Consider the following 8,394-nt stretch of genomic DNA (forward strand, 5'->3'; position numbering starts at 1 on the left):
AGAGCTGAAGAAAGTCGGTTTAAAATAGAAAGACTCTTAGGTGATACTCAGTTTTCATAAGAACAAAGTGGCTGTGATTAGCAGTTTTCGTCCGGAATAAGAAACAAAAACCAGAAAAGGCGTGAGGCAAGTATATACCAAGTTTGCGGAACTACTGAGGTGGCGATCAAAAGTAATGGCCAGACGACAGACATGATGCGTTACGCAGATGATTTTGCAGTGGTCACGGTGATGAAAGCAGATCTAGAGAAGCTCCTCAGCACGATGGAAAGGACTTTCTGTAATAAGTGTTGTATGACAATTAACAAGCTGAAGACTAAAGCACTGAAGAAGGGTGTGAAACCTTGAGAAAAAGAATTGGAAGAGAGGAGCTAGAAGTGACAGAGGAATTTGCCTATTTGGGAAACAGGATCACAAGGGGTGCTAGAAACCTGAAAGAAATTCTGAGCAGAATACAGCAGGCCAAAACTGAATTTAATTTGAGGAACAACTTACACATCAGCAAGAGCACCAGCCTGAAAATAAGGAAACAGATCATGAAAGTATTTGCTTGGAGTGTGGCCCTATGTGGATGTGAAACTGGGACAGAAGGAAAACAACAAAGAATACGGCTAGAAACCCTGGAGACTACCAATGAAGAGGTGCTGAGAAGAGTACAGGAAAGCCCTGTGAAGGCACATTCAAACAAGAAGAGACAAACTCATAGGGGAAATGTTAAGACACATCATTATTAGAACAATAGCAGAAGGAACTGTTGAGTGAAGGAATCGCCAAGGACTAACAAGAATGTCACACATGCAGCAGAGTATGAACGATGTGGCATGCACCACATGAAGAGGAAGGTAGATATAAGAGAAAGAATGGCGTGCTGCTTCAAACGAAATTCAGGATCGAACGCTAAAGAGACATTATAGGAAATCTTTGGTCTCCCTCTACAATCTTTACCCTCACACTCCACTCCATTATAAAATTAACGATTCCTTGATGCCTCAAGACGTGTCGTATCAACATTTTTATTTATTTATTTATTGTTCCGTGGGACCAAATTAAGGAGAAGTCTCCATGGTCATGGAACGAGTCAATACATGAAATTATAACACGATATTAGAAACAGATAAAATTAAATATAAAAAAACATATTCAGGTGACAAGTCGTAAGTTTAAATGAAGAAAATCAACAATGTAACACTGGAATTTGCTTAATTTTTTAGCTCTTCCAGGAGCTCCTCGACAGAATAGAAGGAGTGAGCCATGAGGAAACTCTTCAGTTTAGACTTAAAAGTGTTTGGACTACTGCTAAGATTTTTGAGTTCTTGTGGTAGCTTATTGAAAATGGATGCAGCAGAATACTGCACTCCTTTCTGCACAAGAGTCAAGGAAGTGCATTCTACATGCAGATTTGATTTCTGCCTAGTATTAACTGAGTGAAAGCTGCTAACTCTTGGGAATAGGCTAATATTGCTAACAACAAACGACGTTAAAGAAAATGTATACTGTGAGGGCAATGTCAGAATTCCCAGATTTTTGAATAGGGGTCGACAAGAGGTTCTCGAAGTTACACCACATATAGCTCGAACAGCGCGTTTTTGAGCCAAAAATACCCTTTTTGAATCAGAAGAATTACCCCAAAAAATAATACCATACGACATAAGCGTATGAAAATATGCGAAGTAGACTACTTTTCGTGTTGAACTGTCACTTATTTCAGATACTGTTCTAATGGTAAATAAAGCAGCATTTAGCTTCTGAACAAGATCCTGGACATGGGCTTTCCACAACAGCTTACTATCTATCCGAACGCCTAGGAACTTGAACTGTTCCGTCTCGCTTATAATATGCCTATTCTGTCTGATCAAAATAACGGTTCTTGTTGAATTGTGAGTTAGAAACTGTAAAAACTGAGTCTTACTGTGATTTAGCATAAAATTATTTCCCACAAGCCACGAACTTATTTCATGAACTAATTATTTGTTACTGTTTCAATATTATACACAAGATCCTTCACTATCAAGCTGGTGTCATCAGCAAACAGAAATATTTTTGAATCACCTGTAATACTAGAAGGCATATCATTTATATAAATAAGAAACAGCAGTGGCCCCAGCACCGACCCTTGGGGAACGCCCCACTTAACAGTGCCCCATTGGGACTGAACATCACTACCACTCTCAATATTGAGGAGAATTACCCTCTGCTTTTTGCTCTTAAAGTAAGAGGCGAACCAATTGTAAGCTACTCCCCTTACTCCATAATGGTCCAACTTCTGCAGTAATATATTGTGGTCAACACAGTCAAAAGCCTTCGTTAAATCGAAGAAAACACCTAGCGTTCGCAACCTTTTATTTAATCCGTCCAAAACCTCACAGAGAAAAGAGAATATAGCATTTTCAGTTGTTAAACCATTTCTAAAACCAAACTGAACATTTGACAGAAATTATGTGAATTTAAATGCTCCAGTAACCTTGTATATACAACCTTCTCGATAACTTTAGCAAACACCGATGGCATAGAAATAGGTCTAAAATTGTCAACATTATCAATGTCTCCATTTTTATAAAGTGGCTTCACTACCGACTACTTTAATCGGTCAGGAAACCGACCACTCCTAAAGGAAAAGTTACAGATATGGCTGAGAACTGGGCTAACGTACATAGAACAATACTTCAGTATTCTGCTAGATACTCCGTCATATCCATGAGAGTTCTTTGTCTTTAGTGATTTAATTATTAACTCAATCTCGCTCTTGTCAGTATCATGGAGGAGCATTTCAGGTAACAGTCTCGGAACACTTTTTTCTAAGAGCGCTATATGATTCCCTGTTGGGACTAGGTTTATTTAGTTCACCTGCTATATTCAGAAAGTGATTATTAAATACTGTACATATATGCGACTTATCAGTAACACGGACATTCCCACTACGCACTGATTCTATACCCTCGACCTGCCTCTGCAGACCAGCAACTTCCTTTACGACTGACCATATGGTTTTAATTTTATCCTGAGACTTAGCTATTCTATCTGCATACCACATACTTTTTGCCTTCCTAATAACATCTTTAAGCACCTTACAATACTGTTTGTAAAGGGCTGCTGCATTTAGATTTTGACTGTTTCTAACGTTTTGATATAATTGCCACTTTGTTCTACAAGATATTCTTATCCCTCTAGTCAGCCACCCAGGCTGCCTGTTTGTGCTAGTACCCTGTTTTAAACGTTCTAACGGAAAACAACTTTCAAAGAGCATGAGAAAAGTCTTGAGAAAAGCATTATATTTATCGTCTACTGTATCAGCGCTATAAACATCTTGCCACTCTTGTTCCTTTATAAGGTTTACAAAGGTCTCTACAGCAACTGGATCAGCTTTCCTGAACAGCTGATGACTATATTTAACACGTGTTGCAGCACAAAAATCTTTTAAAGTTAAAATTTGTGCATCATGATCTGAAAGGCCGTTCACCTTTTTGCTAACAGAATGCCCTTCTAGTAATGAGGAATGAACAAAAATGTTGTCTATGGTTGTTCTACTGTTCCCTTGCACTCTCGTTGGAAAGGACACGGTTTGCATAAGATTATATGAATTAAAGAGGTCTACCACATCCTCTTCCTTGCACAATCACTTATACAATTAATATTGAAGTCACCACATATAACTAACTTTTTGAATTTCCTATAAAGTGAACCAAGAACCTCCTCTAGCTTTAACAAAAATGTTATGAAATCGGAGTCTGGGGATCTATAAATAACAACAGTTAGAAGTTTAGCTCCGTTAAATTTAAGCACATCTGCACAACATTCAAACACCTTTTCAGTGCAGTACTTTGAAACATCAATTGACTCAAATGGGATGCCGTTTTTCACATATATGGCTACTCCCCCACACCGCAAAGAGCTCCTCGAAAAGCTGCCAGCCAACCTGTATCCTGGTAAAGGAAGCCTCTGAATTATCTCCTTATTTAAGAAGTGTTCAGATATACCAATAATTTCAGAGTCAACATCTATAAGCAGTTCACTAACTTTATCTCTAATACCTTGTATATTTTGATGAAATATACTAATTCCCTCATTACTCGGATACCTAAGCTTTGTCAAAAGTGATTCCCTTGCTAGAGAGACTTCCCTTAAGCAGGAATACCTATCAGCTGACTTCAATCTAAAAAAGGTGCAGCTCTAACACCCACTACTGCAGGAATTTTCCCATGAGTGATCCCACCAACCCCACCTATTCTGTCACCTATAAGCTTTGCCAACCTCCCCTTCCCATACCTGTTGAGGTGCAGGCCATGTCTAGTGAAACCCGTCCTGCTGATAGACTCCAACGACACCACTGAAATGTGACCCATGCTTTCTGTCATCAGGGCACGCCAAAGTCTCATGTTATTACGCCTGACGGCTGTATTAAGATGAGGCCGATCGTGACGTTGAAACAGTTCCACGAAATGCACATTCGTGTTGCCAGTCTGAGTGGCTATCTTTTCAAAAAAATGGCTCTGAGCACTATGGGACTCAACTGCTGTGGTCATAAGTCCCCTAGAACTTAGAACTACTTAAACCTAACTAACCTAAGGACAGCACACAACACCCAGCCATCACGAGGCAGAGAAAATCCCTGACCCCGCCGGGAATCGAACCCGGGAACCCGGGCGTGGGAAGCAAGAACGCTACCGCACGACCACGAGATGCGGGCGGCTATCTTTTCCAGGTCACCATCTATGTTACACTCCCCATCCCTATCAATACTATTACCAGCCCCACCCACAATCACTACCTGATCCTCTTTAGTAAAATCCCTACATAACCCCCCTATGTTAACAGTCACCTGAGCCAACCCTGCATTAGGCTTCACAATGCTGGTGACCTGGTACTCACTCCCCAGCACTTCCTGCAACTGCTGGCCTACAAATCTGCCATGAGAACTACCTAACAGCAGAACCTTTTTCTTCCTCTTCGATTTTGCAACTGTTCTAGGCACAGTAACTACTGAGGTCTGCTGCATACTTCCTACATCTACAGCTACTAGAGATTCCTCTCCACTAGACTCTGACAGTTGGTCATATCTATTGTAAACACCAATAGTAAAAGTATCTGAAAATCTTCTTCTCCTAGCAGATCTCTTGCAAACAGCCAGCTCCCATTCCCCAACCCCCTTCTCCCTCCTCATCCTATCTAGCTCCTCCTGTGCGTTTTTCAACTGCACCTGAAGGGCACATTCCATCTTTGAATTAAATTGTGCCGTACATTTTTTCTCAATTTTGTTTCTCCATTTATTCTATAGCATTCTCCTGTAACACTAAATATCAAAGACTTCTATGTTCTTGTTGCCTGAACCTTATGTTGTCCATGTTTCACTTCCGCACAAGGCTTCTAATTTGTGTGAGACTGGTTCTGATCTATCTTCCTACCACAGTTGTGCAAGGACACTCCGTAAGTGTTTTAGGAAATTGTGTTGAACCTACGACATGGAAGGTAGGAAGACACGAGCTCACAGTGCAGAGTTCAGAAGAGTGCAGCAGTACAGTCAGTGATGTAATGAGACAATGATGTCAATGACGGTTCCACTACACTCCTTGTAAAGGTTCAAATGGTTCAAATGGTTCTGAGCACTATGGGACTTAACATCTGAGGTCATCAGTCCCCTAGAACTAAGAACTACTTAAACCTAACTAACCTAAGGACATCACACACATCCATGCCCGAGGCAGGATTCGAAGCTGCGACCGTAGCAGTCTCGCGGTTCCGGACTGAAGAGCCTAGAACCGCACGGCCACCGCGGCCGGCCCTTGTAAAGGAAACGCTATCGCTAACAGAAATTAGTGTGCAGGTTCAGGTGTAACTATATGTTAGTAAAAAATGAAAATCTTAGATTTTCGTTATTGAGTTTTATTTTTACTCTAAGTGTGACTTTATGACATATCAATAATAATTGTAATACATACAGGATGGTAAAATATTGATTTTGGGTGCTCACAATTGTCAAGCGAATTTCCTAACCATTCTAAGGTTTTTTAATAGTAACATGGTTGATGACCATGTTTGGGGGTCGATAAAATACCAACAAATTAAATACAATTGGGGCCAGAGATATCAATTAAGCTAAAAATGCATAATGAAAATACCCAATTGAATTCGGTCTCTATAGGGTATGTAAATATCACTGCAAAGATAATCGCACAATTAAAACAGTTCAGTAACTTCAGAGTATAAATCACTCTGCAATGGCTAATCAATCCTTTTCATTAGATTGGATATATCGCATGTCTTCCTTTCACTTAAGCTCGACAATCGTGAATGCGTTTAACTACAGGTTGAATGTACGAAAAATTAGAAGACACGAAACGACTGCAGTTCTGACTGTCAATTGAGTATCAATTGCTGGAGTAGCGCGAACACACGTGTTTATCTTTCGTCAGCGGCGGCAGTGGCTGCTGTTGGCGCGAGCTGTGAACGTAAGAATCTATTCTAAATCTCACTCGAATGTTAAACACCAGTCTGATACAATCCCTAAGTCTTCGGTGAGGTTGAGACTCATAGTTATTCGCTAGCTAATTTAACTGGCATGGTACACACTATTTGGCTGGAATAGCATGTACAGTCGTGGACTAAACGAGCGAGACCCCTCGCCTTTTCGTTATGCTGATCCGCACAGCTTTAAAGTCTGCTATACAGCATAATAGGCAAGGCGACGAAGTGCTACCAACATACTATGCACAGGCATGAAACTGAAAAACTATCCGAAATTTGTCAGACTGTTTTCAATCATGTTGTTCTTGTTGTGGTCTTCAGTCCTGAGACTGGTTTGATGCAGCTCTCCATGCTACTCAATCCTGTGCAAGCTTCTTCATCTCCCAGTACCTACTGCAGCCTACATCCTTCTGAATCTGTTTAGTGTACTCATCTCTTGGTCTCCCTCTACGATTTTTACCCTCCACACTGCCCTCCAATACTAAATTGGTGATCCCTCGATGTCTCAGAACATGTCCTACCAACCGATCCCTTCTTCTAGTCAAGTTGTGACACAAGCTCCTCTTCTCCCCAATTCTATTCAACACCTCCTCATTAGTTATGTGACCTACCCGTCTAATCGTCAGCATTCTTCTGTAGCACCACATTTCGAAAGCTTCTATTCTTTTCCTGTCCAAACTATTTATCGTCCATGTTTCACTTCCATACATGGCTACACTCCATACAAATATTTTCAGAAACGACTTCCTGACACTTAAATCAATACTCGATGTTAACAAATTTCTCTTCTTCAGAAACGCTTTCCTTGCCATTGCCAGTCTACATTTTATATCCTCTCTACTTCAACCATCATTAGTTATTTTGCTCCCCAAATAGCAAAACTCATTTACTACTTTAAGTGTCTCATTTCCTAATCTAATTCCTTCAGCATCACCCGATTTAATTCGACTACATTCCATTATCCTCGTTTTGCTTTTGTTGATGTTCATCTTATACCCTCCTTTCAAGACGCTGTCCATTCCGTTCAACTGCTCTTCCAAGTCCTTTACTGTCTCTGACAGAATTATAATGTCATCGGCGAACCACAAAGTTTTTATTTCTTCTCCATGGATTTTAATACCTACTACGAACTTTTCTTTTGTTTCCTTTATTGCTTGCTCAATATACAGATTGAATAACATTGGGGGCCGGCCGGAGTGGCCGTGCGGTTCTAGGCGCTACAGTCTGGACCCGCGTGACCGCTACGGTCGCAGGTTCGAATCCTGCCTCGGGCATGGATGTGTGTGATGTCCTTAGGTTAGTTAGGTTTAAGTAGTTCTAAGTTCTAGGGGACTGATGACCACAGCAGTTAAGTCCCATAGTGCTCAGAGCCATTTTTTTAACATTGGCGATAGGCTACAATCCTGTCTCACTCCCTTTCCAACCACTGCTTCCCTTTCATACCCCTCGACTCTTATAACACAAATTGTAAATAGCCTTTCGCTCCCTGTATTTTACCCCTGCCACCTTTAGAATTTGAAAGAAAGTATTCCAGTCAACATTGTCAAAAGCTTTCTCTAAGTCTACAAATGCTAAAAACGTAGGTTTGCCTTTCCTTAATCTTTCTTCTAAGATAAGTCGTAGGGTCAGTATTGTCTCACGTGTTCCAATATTTCTACGGAATCCAAACTGATCTTCCCCGAGGACAGCTTCTATCAGTTTTTCCATTCGTTTGTAAAGAATTCGCATTAGTATTTTGCATCTGTGACTTATTAAACTGATAGTTCGGTAATTATCACATCTGTCAACACCTGCTTTTTTTAGGATTGGAATTATTATATTCTTCCTGAAGTCTGAGTGTATTTCGCTTGTCTCATACATCCTGCTCACCAGATGGTAAAGTTTTGTCAGGACTGGCTCTCCCAAGGCTGTCAGTAGTTCTAATGGAATGTTGTC

Source organism: Schistocerca americana, chromosome 6 (genome assembly GCF_021461395.2).
Source record: "Schistocerca americana isolate TAMUIC-IGC-003095 chromosome 6, iqSchAmer2.1, whole genome shotgun sequence".
In the NCBI taxonomy this organism is placed as follows: domain Eukaryota; kingdom Metazoa; phylum Arthropoda; class Insecta; order Orthoptera; family Acrididae; genus Schistocerca; species Schistocerca americana.